This window comes from Triticum dicoccoides, chromosome 5B, assembly GCF_002162155.2.
Source record: "Triticum dicoccoides isolate Atlit2015 ecotype Zavitan chromosome 5B, WEW_v2.0, whole genome shotgun sequence".
In the NCBI taxonomy this organism is placed as follows: Eukaryota; Viridiplantae; Streptophyta; class Magnoliopsida; order Poales; family Poaceae; genus Triticum; species Triticum dicoccoides.
In genome coordinates this window covers 72,149,854-72,166,619 of record NC_041389.1, presented here as the reverse complement: position 1 = coordinate 72,166,619, position 16,766 = coordinate 72,149,854, and positions in this window count along the sequence as shown.

The window sequence follows — 16,766 nt, the reverse complement described above, 5'->3', positions numbered from 1 at the left end:
GCTGGAGGAACTCTGTGGGGTCGGTCGTGCCATCGTAGCGAGGAGGCAGGTCCGGCTTGAACTTGCCGGGCCATGCGACGCTGCGCAGCTCGGCGGTGTAGGCGCGGCAACCTGCGGTGGCCGCGGGAGGTCGGTTGAGGGAGAGCTTGGCCTTGCGGGTCCCCTTGCGCTGCTGCGGGGAGCAGCGCGGGGTCTTGACGCGCCGGAGCTGGAGCGGGGTCTCGGCGAACCAGAGCAGGGAGCGCTCGGGCGGCCTCTTGCGGTCGCAGGACTTCTTGGCAGCTCCGTTCCTGCAGGGCCGGCGCTTAACGGAGCGGGTTTCGCCCAGGGGCTGCGCGCCTTGGGGCCATGGCGTCTTCTTGGAGAGGGGCGGCTGGAACGCCCCTGAAGCTTCGTTGCCCACGCGGGGCAGAGTGCGGCGCAGCGGTGCGGACGGCGCGGGGGAGCCCCCTGCGACGCGGACGAGCTCGGCGACGTGATCGAGCCACTCCTCGCAGACGTCGTCGACGGGGCGGTAGCGCAGGAGCTCGTTCGCCGCGATGAGCGCAGCCCGAGCCTCCAAGGGCGCGCGGAGCGCGCGGGACGAAGAGCCGGCCGGGGTGAGTGACGGAGTAGCGGTGCAGCCGTCTCGCCGCACGGACGGGTGCTGAGAGGATGCCTGCTGCTCGTTCCCCGCCGGGCCGGTGGCGGTGTTGACGGTGGGTGACGGGGAACGACGAGGACGCCCACCAACGGGGGCCGTCTGGACGACGCGGGAAGCGATGGCGGCCCGGCGCTCAGCACGGGCCTGACGAGCGTCGGACATGGATGCGACGGTCGGCGGAGAACGGAGTGGTGGAAAACAGATTCCGGCGCACCCCTACCTGGCGCGCCAAATGTCAGATCACGGGTTCCGGCAGACCCTTAAGGTTCGAACTCTGGGGTGCGCGCGGGGATCGTGCCCTCTACCTCTCCGTCTCGCAAGGAACTAACTACTGCAAGAACAACACAAAAGACACAGGGTTTATACTAGTTCGGGCCACCATTGTGGTGTAATACCCTACTCTAGTTTGTGGTGAGTGGATTGCCTCTTGGGCTGATGAGGAAGAACAGTACAAGGAAGAACAGCCTCGCGAGGGCCTATTCTTGGCTGGGGGGATGAACTGCTAGGTGTAGTTCGATCGCTCTTCTCTCTCTCTCTCTCTCTCTCTACTTGCTGCTCGATTCTAGATGCTGGATCCCCCTACTTTTCTTGCCCTACTCTGGGTGTGTCTAGTCCTATTTATAGGCAAAGGCCCTAGGCCTCTCCCCAAATATTTGAGCGGGAAGGGCGCCAACAATTGGCCAATTCGAAGGGGAACATCTGGTACACTTAGCCTGACTAAAGTTGGTCTTCGCCTGCCAAAGGCCCTGTGGTGACGCCGTCTTGGGCTCCATGGTGACCTCCTTCCCACCGTTGGACTGGTCTTTGTCTTGTTGCACCGAAATGGGTGCCTTTGCTTGATCCTCTCGCCTGTGCTTGCCCCCTTTGCACCAAAGAGGAAAAGGAGACGCTGCGCGGGCTGGCGCCCGCCTGGCACCCTTGGTCGTCATGGCTTGCGTCATTGGCACCTCATGAGGTACCCCGCCTTGATCTCTCCGCCTCCTCGCGAGCCAGCCTGAGGAGGCTGTGTTTGAGGAAGCGTCGTGTCGTCCGCCTCGCGAGGCTTGGCCCCTCACGAGGGTCTTGAGTCTCATGTTGATGAAGCTGGGCCGCGCTGGGCCCCCTTTTGAGCCACGCCGCAGGCCGCAGGCAGGCAAGTCTGGGGACCCCCGTTCCCAGAACGCCGACAGCTGGAGGAGGTCGACGGTGGATGAACAGTAGCTCATGGAGGCTGGAGGGGGTCAACGGTGGATATGAACAGTATCCCGTGGAGTCCCGTTTTGCGGTACGCCACACCCCTCCCGATGAATAGGACCCCCGTTTCGACCGTAGGAGGTCCGTTTCGTCCATTTTGCGGTACGCCACACCCCTCCCGATCAATAGGACCCCCGTTTCGACAGTAGGAGGTCTGTTTTGCGGTACGTCACACCCCTCTCGATCAACAGGATCCCCGTTTCGACCGTAGGAGGTCTGTTTCCTCCGTTCTGCGGTATGCCAGCCCTTGTTTCCATCGCCTGTTCCGTCCAAGCCCTCCCGATGAACACAACCACGCATTCCGTTCCGACCCAGCCGGTTGGCTCCCACGCGTTCCGTTGCCTCCCGATGAACACGATGCATTCCGTTGCCTCCCCATGAACACCACGCATTCCGTTGCCTCCCCATGAACACGACGACGACGTTGTTTCTCCGTTCCGACCCAGCCATGTCAAGGAGCCCTCGCCATACGTATGCGCAAGTAGGCGTTCGAGACACCACCCGTATGCACACATACATGGCCGTATTTTCTTTCTTGCACCCTGGCCGCCTCTACTACGACACGTGCGCGCCTCTACATCCACCAGTATATATGTACGTACACGTTCGCGACCAGAATGACAACGCTAGTACGCTTCGACCAGGTGGGTCCCAACTGTCAGGCACTTCCTTGCGTGCGAAGATGTAGCTGGTGGGTCCCAGCAGTCAGGGGGCGAATCGTTTTGTTTTTTTTTTGCCCGGACACACTTCCTTGCGTGCGAAGGTGTAGCTGGTGGGTCCCAGCAGTCAGGGGGGAAACGTTTTTTTCGCGAAATATGATGGCCCGTCCGGTGGGTCCCCGCTGTCACGTGGAGGAATAATTATTTTGCACATAATAAGGAGGCACTTCCTTGCTGCGGCCGCGGACCCAGCTGTCAGCCTCTCCGCGTACAGTCCGCGTCCGATGGAAGTCGTTCCTTGACCACGTTGACCACACCGCGCCGAGAGCACCAGGGCGGTGGACGACGGCGAGGCCTAGGAAGGGGACGACGGGGAGCCGGGGAAGACGCGGCAGTGGAAGCCCGCGTGGAGAGGAGTACGAGGGTTCACTGGTTCGGCTGTGGTGTGAGGCTGCCGTCGCCGTAGGGCCTGGCCAGCGGTGGGAATAGTAGGGGCGGTGAGGCCTCCGCGGCAGCACAGCCGGCCACGGGAGGCAGGAGCATGCGGCACGACCGGCGATGCTTTGGGCGGCTGGAGGAAGAAAACCAGAGGTTGAAGAAGCACTACGGTCGTTGGATGGACATCGTACGATCACTGGAGCTAGAATCGTTCATATTGACTAAAGTTGACAAAGGCCCCCGTCCCAGTCAACTTAGTAGGCCCACAAGTCAGCCTCCCACCATGGTGGGCCTCAGCTAGCAGGGGGAGTATTCATTTTTTTGCGTAATAAGGAGGCACTTCCGGTGGGTCCGAGCTGACAGCGGGGGGGACGTTTTTTCGCGAAATACGCTGGCCCGTCCGGTGGGTCCGAGCAGTCAGGGGGGAAACATTTTTTTCAAGAAATAAGGTGGCCCGTCCAGTGGGTCCCTGCTGTCAGGTGGAGGAATAATTATTTTGCGCGTAATAAGGAGGCACTTCCTTGCGGCCGCCTGGACCCAGCTGTCAGCCTCTCCACGTACAGTACTCTTCCGATGGAAGTGGTCGTTGACCACGTTGACCACGCCGCGCCGAGAGCACCAGGGCGGTGATCTGGACGACGGCGAGGCCTAGGAAGGGGACGACGCGGAGCCGGGGAAGACGCAGCAGTGGAAGCCCGCGTGGATAGGAGTACGAGGGTTCCCTGGTTCGGCTGCAGTGTAAGGTTGCCGTCGCCGCAGAATAACAGGGGGTGTGTGTGAGTGGAGGGATGGCCTGGCCAGCGATGGGAGTAGTAAGGGGGCGGTGAGGCCTCCGTGGCAGCACAGCCGGCCACGGGAGGCAGGAGCAGGCGGCACGACCGGCGCTGCTTTGTGCGGCTGGACCAAGAAGACCAGAGCTTGAAGAAGCACTACGGTCGTTGGATGGACATCATACGGTCACTGAAGCTAGAATCGTTTATATTGACTAAGTTGACAAAGCCCTTGGTACGCTCCAACTTAGTAGGCCCACAGGTCAGCTTCCGAAACAGTGCTCCCCAGATGTCAGGGGGAGGAATCATTTTTTGGGCGGCCGAAGCTAAGAATATCCGAGATTGAAGAAGAAGTACGACATCCATTGGATAGACATCCAACGGCCACTGCTGCTAGAACCGTGTGTTGACTATAATAAGTTGGCAAAGCCTTGCATATGCGTCAACTTATTTTTTTTAGGGGACGCGTCACTTAGTAGGCCCACAAGTGTGTGGCAGAGAACTTATAGCCCATTTGCGTTTTGTAAGAATGTACAGCCCATTTTGGAATTCTAATGGAATTTACAACAGCCCATTTACAGCTTGTTAAAAGTACAACCCATTTTCTAGCTAGGACAATGATTAATAATTTCAACCAACCGTTGAAGACAAAATTCAATAAAATTTCCCACATTTTGATGGGCTCCGAAATTTTTTTATCCCGAAATTTCTAGACAGATTAAATATAAATTTGTATTACGTAAAAATCCAAGAAACATTGCGCGCGCAACAATGAAAATTTAAGATTTTCAAAATCCATAAATAATATTTTATAAACTAATTTCGTTTTTGGTGCATTTTTTTATAGTTACTGCCCAGTTTTTATAATTACATCCCATTTGTTATTTTTTAAAGCCCATTTTCCTGCTAAGCCTAATGCATCCCTCCTAGGAAAGATTTGCAGCCCAGCGGGGTGGAGAATAACAGGTTGGCCTTGCCTGGGTATTCCGCAAAAAGACGTACAGCTGGGCTAGCCATTTTCATCTTGAAAAAATTAGTATCTGGGCTGGATATCTGGCCTGGGCTAGACGGGCCACAGCCCTCCCAGTTAATACCCTGCTCTCCTCTAAACAACAACGAAATCATCGCCAAGAAAAACTCTGTAGTGCTCACGCCTCAAAAACACAAATATTGCTCGAGCTGCTTGGTCCCAGCTGTCGGCCGCACCTTGTGCAATTCTCTCGTTTATATTGACTACATAGGTTGACAATGGTGTGGGACCGTGATGTCAGGAAACCAGGAGAAAGCAAAAAAAATATAGTTGTACATAATAAGGAGGCACTTGCATACGTACGGCTATGGCCCTAGTGGGTCCCTAGTGTCATCCAGTCAAAATAAAGTCATCTCCTGAATCCTCATGTTCGTTGACGATGTTAACAATGCTCGGCGCCACGGCGAGCGCAACAACTCGAAGGACAATGGAGAGGGCCTCGCGGGCCCTACGAATGGTCTGATACAGCGCCCGCTACTCATTCAGGAAGCCAGGATCATCGGACACCTATGAGCACCTTCGAGAAACTAAGACGGCATGAAACGGTAAGGCCGCGCTTGGGAGCTCTGGTTTATTTCAAACCTATATTAACATACAAGTGTAATTTACTCGTCATTGGAAACAACGCGTAAAATACAGGCATAATGAAACCGAGGGCCCAAGGTCTGTAAGTAGAACCGGCGGGTTATGCATATAATTTGAGAGACCAGTGTATATTTTACGAGCACTGCTATATGGACGACATTACCAGACGATACATGCACGACGTGCGTATCATGCCATCCATGGGAAAGGCCGAAACAGCAACTAACGACTGGATTAGCAATCGTCCGAGTGTCGTTCAGCGTTTTTATCGTGTGTCAAGTACCTCCGATATTTTACTAGTCGAAATCGACCAACCAAGCGCCTTCGCCCGAGACCATCTGCTTTAAGTTACAAGCGTCAGTTTTACAAGCGGTTTTGGTTGGAAAACGATGATCCAATCACGACCTAATATCATGAGTTGGTCAGAAGATCATATGGTTCCACGTCTAACCTACCCAACTTGTCGTATAGGCTATGAATGAAACATCAGACGATGAACTTCTTAAGCACGGAAACAACAGAAGAGGATGATCTTAACAAGCAAATCACTGGCATTAGATCAACATGCAAAACAATACGAAGCATTATTCTCAGGAGGCACGGTGAACAGCTCGTGATGCCGCATGCCACAACATTCCAAGCTCAACTTTGCAATCAAACACAAGGCCTGGCATTACATAGACAATATTCAGAACAAACTCTTAACACAGGAATATCTCAGCAGAGTAACTATTTACTTCTAAATTGAACACAGGAATAGGAAAAAACACTCGACGCTGCTCATAGCAAGGGCGTCCCACTCAAAAATATCAAATGCATGTCTTCTGGCTAACATCAATGAGCAAATTTTGACAAGGTTTTCCAATTCCAATATATTAAACTAACGTCTTCTTGCTAACAGCAATGATTAAACTTTGACAAGCTTTTCCCATTCAAAATATGTAATGCCTATGATCGTGGAGTCCTGTTGCTTCTTGCTAACATCAATGATTAAACTTTGACAAGCTTTTCCCATTCAAAATATGTAATGCCTATGATCGTGGAGTCCTGTTGCTTCTTGCTAACATCAATGATTAAACTTTGACAAGCTTTTCCCATTCAAAATATGTAATGCCTATGATCGTGGAGTCCTGTCGCTTCTTGTAATTGTTTGGGCACTTCTTGCCCAGGGCACTCCATGTGTTGTTAAATTGCCAATGGTCTCTGCAGACTAGTCATGTCACTGGTGTCTAATATTTATGGCACCGGCTGTAGCAATGGAGGGATTCGGTGCCAAACTAAGAAAAGGTGAAATTGGCACCTCTTTTTGGCCTACATAGTGGAAGGCCTAATACTCTGTAAAGCTTCTCGGTCATTTCTTCTGTAATGTAGCGCAAACAGTGACTGCTTCTTTCTGCAAAGTGGAACGACCAACTGGACCCAGTAATGCAGCAGTTAGCCTTGGACACATTGGCTCCTTCTGTGCAGTTGAACTAAAATCGAAGTCGGAATAAAACCGAGCTTTAATTTTGATATCCCTGTAAGCAAAAAAAGGTATAAGGGAAACAATTTACTAAGAAATAACGGTTGATGACTTGTACTCCCAGAAGAAAAACATCTACTGATCTACCTTATCTTAATGGGAAATAAAGCAGGAGAGTAGCAATTCTCAATCAGTGTGATTCATTCATATTAACTGAGACATTATCTTAACAATGCCTTATTTCAACATGTATAAAGAATGAAAAAGCAGAAAAGTATCATTCCTAAAACAATGCGACTGATTCATTTTAAGAGAGACATTATCTTAACAATACCTTGGTTAAACATGTAGAAAGAACTACAAAGCAGGATAGTACCATTTGTAAAACATTGTAAGTCTCTAACTGATATATAATAACAGAGACATTATCTGAACAATACATTTCTTAAACATATACTCCGGCTGATCCCTAACAGAAATGGTACTCCTGCCGATCCCTAACAAGTGTTTGCAGTTTTGAACTAAGATTCAGTAGTTAATTATGAGGAAGGTCGGTACTGACCATTCAAGACCAAGATTTGAAACAACTCGTGAGGAAGATCTCAGAGAGATATCAACACATATATGGAAATCCGGTCTCATTTTGTGCAATTCCACCAAAATTTAGCGAAGCAAAATGTCGCAATAGCAACAAGTTGGATAGATATCCCTGTTTTAACAGAGGCAAAAAAAGGAATCAATTACTGGCCAATAAAGGAGGATGAAACATGTGCCACAAAAATGGTAATCCCGCCAATCCCTAACAAGTGCTGCAGTTTTGAACTAAGATTCAGTAGTTAATTAATTCTGAGAGTGGCATTGCTTAATTTTACCAGCGGCATTAGATTAACGAAAAGCATAAATAGTTCCAGGGGAGAGTGGGCGCAACAACAGTATGTGCTTCCATCTACTTATAAAGGGGGTGATGCAGAGTTTGTTGTAACAAAGCAACAAGCATCATGTCTGGATTGGTCCCATTTTTGTTCACTACTTAATGGGAAAAGACAGCAATACAATAGCTTCAATTCAACATTTATTTAAAACAGTACCAATACAAGTAGCACAACATCTCAAAGCACACTGCACAATCATGTGGATGAAGGCCTGTACTGACCTTTCATGAGACCAACAACGATAAAATACGAATCTGCCAACACGAATAGGAAATCCAATCTCATTTTGTGCAGTTGCACTGAAATCAAGCAAAGTGTTTCGCGTAGCGAAGAAAAATGTCGCAATAGCAACAAGTTGAATAGATATCCCTGTTTAAACAGAGGCAAAAAAAGGAATCAATTACTGGCTAATAAAGGAGGATGAAACATGCGGCCACAAAAATGGTAATCTCGCCAATCCCTAACAAGTGTTGCAGTTTTGAAATAAGATTCAGTAGTTAATCCTGAGAGTGGCATCAATTACTGGCTTATAAAGGGGGTGATGCTGAATTTGTTGTAACAAAGCAACAAGCATCATGTCTGGGTTGGTCCCATTTGTGTTCACTACTTAATGGGAAAAACAGCAATACAATAGCTTCAATTCATCATTTATTTAAAACAGTTCCAATAGAAGTAGCACAACATCTCAAAGCACACTGCACAATCATGTGGATGAAGGCCTGTACTGACCTTTCATGAGACGACCAACATAAAATACGAATCTACCAACACGAATAGGAAATCCAATCAAGTTTTGTGCAGTTGCACTGAAATCAAGCAAAGTTGTCGGTGTGACATTTAAGTTTTCTATAGCAACAAGTTGAATAGATATCCCTGTTTTAAGAGGCAAAAAAGAAAAAAATTACTGGCCAATAAAGGAGGATGAAACATGCGGCCACAAAAAGAAGCATCTACCTTATCTTGATGGAAAACAAAGTATAGGATAGTAGCATTTCTAAAACGGTTGCATTCATTCATATTAACAGAGAAATTCTCTTAAAACAGATCAGTAGTTAATTCTGAGAGTGGCATCAATTACTGGCTTATAAAGGGGGTGATGCTGAATTTGTTGTAACAAAGCAACAAGCATCATGTCTGGGTTGGTCCCATTTTTGTTCACTACTTAATGGGAAAACAGTACCAAAACAAGTAGCACAACATCTCAAAGCACACTGCACATCATGTGGTTGAGACCAAGATTTGAAACAACTCGCGATGAAGACTGGAAACAAATCTCGATCTCCTTTTGTGCAGTTCCACAAAAATTAAGCAAAGTCACCGGTGTGACATTCAAGTTGAACTGCACAAACCACTCTTAAAACATAAGTGTTTCGAGTAGCGAAGCAAAATGTCGCAATAGCAACAAGTTGAATCGATACCCATGTTTTAACAGAGGCAAAAAAGGAAACAATTACTTGCCGATAAAGGAGGATGAAACAAACGGTGACAGAAAGAAGCATCTAACTTATCTTGGATGGAAAACAAAGTAGGACAGTAGCATTTCTAAAATGGTTGCATTGATTCATATTAACAGAGACATTCTCTTGAAACAACATTCATTAAAAAATGTAATTTACTTTTAACAGTGGCATTGCTTCAATTTTCCGGCGGCATTCTTAGATTAACAACACCAAAATAGCTGCATGGGACATGCCAGCACCATGTGCGTCCACACGTATAAATGGGTGATGCAGAGTATGTAGCCAAGTAGCATATATGCGCTGGTCCCATATTTGTTCTCTTTGAACCTTCTTCCTATGTGAGGGCAGTAAATCTAGTCGTGCACAAACTACCCGACCCCCCAGTTTCTTTTCCTTTTCAACAAAGAGATCGGTTCCTTACAGATGTGTGTACTGGGTTACCCCCTTTTTCCCTTTTTGACCTAAAAAGCGGCTGGATAGCCATTCTATACTACTTTCCGCCCCTCCTTTCCTCATTGAACCATGTCCTAGATTCTTGCTCCAGCCCACCGCACCCTTCTTTCCTCTTTGAACCAAGACCTAGATTCGACTACAGATCGAAAAAGATCCACATGCAGCTAGAGAAACGACGGTTTCAAAGAAACTTATACCTTAGGGTCGTTGGGATGTGGCAAGGCGTGCGGCGGGAGGCCGGATCTGCCCACACTACGTACAGCAGCGAGGAAGAAGGGGTCGTTGGCCCACCTGCATAGGCACTGGGTGAAAGAGAACAGCGCAGCTGGTAGTGGATTGCCTCCCTCGCTGAAGGCGATAGAGTGAACGCTGCACCTCCTCCCCTTCCTGGTGCGACGGGATACGGACGCCTCCTTCACCAGCTGTGAGCGGGGAGAGAGAGACAAGAGGCCAACGCAGTCTTGTTTAGATCTGGTGAAGAGAGGTTGAGAGACTGTGAATATAGCAAACCCTAGCAAATGAACGTTGAGCCTCCAGCGTGTAACATATATGTAGTACGGCGAGCGTATGGAGAGTGCAAACCCTAGCGAACAAGCGCTGAGGCTCCCGCTTATATATATACTACTGTAGTATGGACTGAGCTCCGGTGCCTTCACTACACCTTCTTTTGGATGTATGACAGGTGAGCCAGCCACATTTTCGGCCCACCTATCAAAATCCAAAGGCAAGTGCACTAAGTCAATGAAGCTGCGTCCATATAGTACTCTCATGTATACGACTAATATATAGTGGAGTGGTTTTCTTATTCTCTCCATAACAATTGTTTTAAATTGTGTAAGTACGAAACGAAACTCTTTATTTAATGTACAGTGAAGAAAACTAGTAGTACTTCCGATGAACTAACGATCCACGCCCATGCGTCCTGGTCGCACTTCCTGTCCTTCACGTGTGGTACACTACCCTCCCTTAAGTGAACAACCACACATGTGCCAAATTATCGGAAACGTGTGAGAGTGTGTACAAATAAAGAAATTTAATTTCAATTATCGGAAAGGTTTGAGAGTATTACAAAGTTTGACTTCAGTCAAATCTAATATGCGGAGTAAATAAAAATGGACGGCTACTACGTCCATCCGGGTTTTTAGTCCACACCATTTTTTAAAATCAAAGTTAATAGCTGGACAAATAAAATTACAGGGGACCTGGAGACAAAGTTGTGAGAAGGCTTAGAAATCAATACAAAACTTATGCTCTTAGTACCAACGTCGATCGTTCTTCGAGGAAAAATTTGGTTCATAGCCAATTGTGTGATAAAATTGCATGAACGTGAAAGACGACTGCGTCTCCAACGCAACCATAGTGAACTGACGAAGGATATCATCTTTGTGCATAACAAGCAAAGAGCACTGATGGGGCGCAACCATGAGGCGCAACCATGAGCATCGTGTTGGGGAACGTAGTAATTTCAAAAAATTTCCTACGCACACGCAAGATCATGGTGATGCATAGCAACGAGAGGGGAGAGTGTCGTCTACGTACCCTCGTAGACCGAAGCGGAAGCGTTGACACAACATAGAGGAAGTAGTCGTATGTCCTCCTCGCGATCCGACCGATCCCAGCACCGTTACTCCGGCGCCTCCGAGTTCTTGACACACGTACAGCTCGATGACGTCCCCGGGTCTCGATCCAGCAAAACCTCTGGGGATGAATTCTATCAGCACGATGGTGTGGTGACGATCTTGATGAACTACCGACGCAGGGCTTCGCCTAAGCGCTGCGACAATATGACCGAGGTGGAATATGGTGGAGGGGGGCACCGCACACGGCTAAGGAACGATCTCAACGATCAACTTGTGTTTCATGGGGTGCCCCCCTGCCCCCGTATATAAAGGAGCAAGGGGGAGGGCCGGCCGGCCCTAGAGACGCGCCAAGGGAGAGGGAGTCCTCCTCCTAGTGGGAGTAGGACTCCCCTTTCCTAGTCCAACTAGGAGGGAGGAAGGGGGAAGGAAAGAGAGGGAGAGGGAGAGGGAAAGGGGGGCCGCCCCCCCCCCTCCTTGTCCAATTCGGACTGCCCATGGGGGGGCGCGCCACCTCCTGGCGCGGCCCTCTCTCTCCCCTCGTGGCCCAATAGGCCCATTGCTTCCCCGGGGGGTTCCGGTAACCCCTCCGGCACTCCGGTATTATCCGAATCCACTCGGAACCATTCCGATGTCCGAACATAGCCGTCCAATATATCAATCTTTACGTCTCGACCATTTCGAGACTCCTCGTCATGTCCGTGATCACATCCGGGACTCCGAACTCCTTCGGTACATCAAAATGCATAAACTCATAATAACTGTCATCGTAACCTTAAGCGTGCGGACCCTACGATTCGAGAACAATGTAGACATGACCGAGACACGTCTCCGGTCAATAACCAATAGCGGGACCTGGATGCCCATATTGGCTCCTACATATTCTACGAAGATCTTTATCGGTCAGACCGCATAACAACATACGTTGTTCCCTTTGTCCATTGGTATGTTACTTGCCCGAGATTCGATCGTCGGTATCCAATACCTAGTTCAATCTCGTTACCGACAAGTCTCTTTACTCGTTCCGTAATACATCATCCCGCAACTAACTCATTGGTTGCAATGCTTGCAAGGCTTATGTGATGTGCATTACCGAGAAGGCCCTGAGATACCTCTCTGACATTCGGAGTGACAAATCCTAATCTCAAAATACGCCAACCCAACAAATACTTTCGGAGACACCTGTAGAGCACCTTTATAGTCACCCAGTTACGTTGTGACATTTGGTAGCACACAAAGTGTTCCTACGGTAAACGGGAGTTGCATAATCTCATAGTCAAAGGAACATGTATAAGTCATGGAAAAAAGCAATAGCAGCATACTAAACGATCGGGTGCTAAGCTAATGAAATGGGTCATGTCAATCAGATCATTCAACCAATGATGTGACCTTGTTAATCAAATGACACTCCTTTGTCAATGGTTAGGAAACTTAACCATCTTTGATTAACAAGCTAGTCAAGTAGAGGCATACTAGTGACACTCTGTTTGTCTATGTATCCACACATGTATTATGTTTCCGGTTAATACAATTCTAGCATGAATAATAAACATTTATCATGATATGTAAGGAAATAAATAATAACTTTATTATTGCCTCGAGGGCATATTTCCTTCAGTCTCCCACTTGCACTAGAGTCAATAATCTAGATTACACAGTAATGATTCTAACACCCATGGAGTCTTGGTGCTGATCATGTTTTGCCCGTGGAAGAGGCTTAGTCAACGGGTCTGCTACATTCAGATCCGTATGTATCTTGCAAATCTCTATGTCTCACACCTGGACTAAATCCCGGATGGAATTGAAGTGTCTGTTGATGTGCTTTGTTCTCTTGTGAAATCTGGATTCCTTCGCCAAGGCAATTGCTCCAGTATTGTCACAAAAGATTTTCATTGGACCCGATGCACTAGGTATGACACCTAGATCGGATATGAACTCCTTCATCCAGACTCCTTCATTTGCTGCTTCCGAAGCAGTTATGTACTCCGCTTCACATGTAGATCCCGCCACGATGCTTTGTTTAGAACGGCACCAACTGACAGCTCCACCGTTTAATGTAAATACGTATCCGGTTTGCGATTTTGAATTGTCCGGATCAGTGTCAAAGCTTGCATCAATGTAACCCTTTACGATGAGCTCTTTGTCACCTCCATACACGAGAAACATTTCTTTAGTCCTTTTCAGGTACTTCAGAATATTCTTGACCGCTGTCCAGTGATCCACTCCTGGATCACTCTGGTACCTCCCTGCTAAACTTATAGCAAGGCACACATCAGGTCTGGTACATAGCATTGCATACATGATAGAGCCTATGGCTGAAGCATAGGGAACATCTTTCATCTTCTCTCTATCTTCTGCAGTGGTCGGGCATTGAGTCTTACTCAACTTCACACCTTGCAATACAGGCAAGAACCCTTTCTTCGCTTGATCCATTTTGAACTTCTTCAAAATCTTGTCAAGGTATGTGCTTTGTGAAAGTCCAATTAAGCGTCTTGATCTATCTCTATAGATCTTTATGCCCAATATGTAAGCAGCTTCACCGAGGTCTTTCATTGAAAAACTCTTATTCAAGTATCCCTTTATGCTATCCAGAAATTCTATATCATTTCCAATCAGTAATATGTCATCTACATATAATATCAGAAATGCTACAGAGCTCCCACTCACTTTCTTGTAAATACAGGCTTCTCCAAAAGTTTGTATAAACCCAAATGCTTTGATCACACTATCAAAGCGTTTATTCCAACTCCGAGATGCTTGCACCAGTCCATAAATGGACGCTGGAGCTTGCACACTTTGTTAGCTCCCTTTGGATCAATAAAACCTTCTGGTTGGATCATATACAACTCTTCTTCCAGAAACCCATTCAGGAATGCAGTCTTTACATCCATTTGCCAAATTTCATAAAATGCGGCAATTGCTAACATGATTCAGACAGACTTAAGCATCGCTACGGGTGAGAAGGTCTCATCGTAGTCAATCCCTTGAACTTGTCGAAACCCCTTTGCGACAAGTCGAGCTTTGTAGACAGTAACATTACCGGACAGACTTAAGCATCGCTACAGTAAGCCCTGTCCGACGGCGAACTTGCCGAACTCACGATGCAACAGTCAGGGATTAAAGAAGGCCGCGACGAACACTAAGGTGGTCTCCATTATGAGCATTAAATTTGATTACATACACCAAGTCTGCAGCTTATCCCTAGAGGGGGACATGTTAATTTAGTCCGAATCCCTTGCTTACCACACTACTTGTATCAGTCCGCTTTATCAGCAGACCTTCTTTCATAAATAACGCAGCACTCCCCTTTTTTGCAAGTATATTACCTTTTCATTGCAATTGCATTATCTTTTACATATGTTCAATATATGACATCTTGCACCCGTATACTTTGGTACGGCCGAATACACCAGGGGCTTCTGTTCCCCAGATTATGGTGTGATTAAGTCCGAACACTTTCACAAGTGCGGCACCCCGAACTTATAGCATTATATGAATCAGCTCCGAATCATGTCTTGGGTCAATAGTTGGGTTTGCCCGGCTCCCATGTTTTGGTACCTTACATTCCGTTCCGTCGGCTAAGGTAGCACTGGGAGAACCACTGCGATTGCGCCCCGGTTGAGCCGGGTTAACGCCTCAATGGAGAAAGCTAAAACTGACTGGCATGATAAGGCGAGAGACTGGTCGCTGTTCGAGAGGTCTTTTCAGGTCCCTAAAGACTCATGCCGCTTCGAGCGAAGTTCCGGATGATGTCCGACGAAGGCGTGGATAGCGCCCCGGATTCGGTCTTCCGAATACCAGGGGCTTCGCCGAAATTTAAAATTATAAAATTCTATGGCTAAGTGAGAGTGTTCAAGCATTATAAGTCCGGTTGCCTTGTTCGTCATGTTGAGCGCCTCCCTAGATGGACCCAAATATGGGAACAAGAGTGCTCAAGTTTGTCACCGAACACCCCAGCACTCGTGGCTTGGGGGCTGAAGCCAACGACTTGCCATCTCTCAGATTTAACAAACGGCCGCACAGAAGGTAATATTTTAAATTCAACAAGCGTTGCTCATGGCGCATATAAACGAAGTTTTCAGCGCACAGGATAAAAATACAGCGAGTTTACTCAAAGATTACATTAAGGGGGCACTCATCCGCAATATCGCAGGCTCCCTTCAGGACAACTTTATAATATCGCTCCGGCGTGCGATGCTCCTTGCCCGGCGGCGGCGGATCCGTGAGAAGCTTCTCCGCATCCAGTTTGCCCCATTGCACCTTTATGCGGGCAAGGGCCCGACGAGCGCCTTCAATGCAGGAGGAGCGCTTGATTACATCTAGCCTGGGGCATGCATCAACCAGCCGCCACACTAGGCCAAAGTAGCTGCCAGGCATGGCCTGCCGAGGCCACAGCCGGACTGCGAGGCCCTTCATGGCCTCCTCAGGTACCTTGTGGAGTTCGACCAACTGCTTCAGCTGGTCGCTTGGGGGCACCGGACGGCCGGCCTCAGCGTACTGAGACCAGAAGACCTTCTCCGTTGAGCTCCCCTCCTCGCCACGATAGAATGCAGCGGTGTCAGACGCACTATGCGGCAGATCTGCAAATGCCCCTGGAGAGCTCCGAATTCGGGTAAGTATCCGGTAATTTACATTAACATGCTTGCTTTGCATGAAAAATGCCTTACCCGCCGCTATCTTCTTCATGTCCTCTACCTCCTCATGGGCCTTCTGGGCCTCGGCCTTGGTGGACTTGGCACTTTCGAGAGCCGAGGCAAGCTCGGACTCTCGAGTCTTGGAGTCACGCTCCAAACTCTCATGCTTTTCCATGAGAGCCTGGAGCTCTTGCCGCACCTCCGCCACCAGTGCCGCTTGCTTTTCTCGCTCAGTCCGTTCCGTAGCCGCATTACGTTCGGCCACGGACACGGCATCCTTCCGGGCTGCCACCTCGGTAGTGGCCCCTGCATTACACATATTATCCTTATTAATTTTGTTTGCAACCAAAACCCTTTTCTGTAAGGTACTTATTTCAAGTGGTGTTATTCACCTTCTTTTTCCTTGAGCTGCCTCTTGGCATGGCCGAGCTCTGGCTCTGACCGCTCAAGGTCCTTCTTCAGCGCCTCAACCTCCGTTGTTAATGCGGCGGAGGTCAACAGCGCAGCCTGCAAACCCATATTGACATATTTTTTAGCAACCCTGCGTATATCTTATTAGATCCTTAGTCCGGCTTTTCCTTCCGAACACCGAACTAAGCATCAGGGGCTACTGTCTATGCGGTATTACATTACATTATTTTAAAACTTCTTACCTCAAAGCCTGTTAGAAGGCTATTGCAGGCTTCGGTCAGCCCGCCCTTGGCGAGCTGGACTTTCTCAATCACCGCACCCACGAGAGTGCGGTGTTCTTCCTCGATGGAAGCGCCTTTAAGCGCCTCCAGCAGGTTATCCGGCGCCTCCGGTTGGACGGAGGCCGCCGGTGCCACGGTCCTGCCCTTCTTTCGAAGGGGCCGCTTGCCGGACTCTGGAACCACTACGTGTTCCGATGT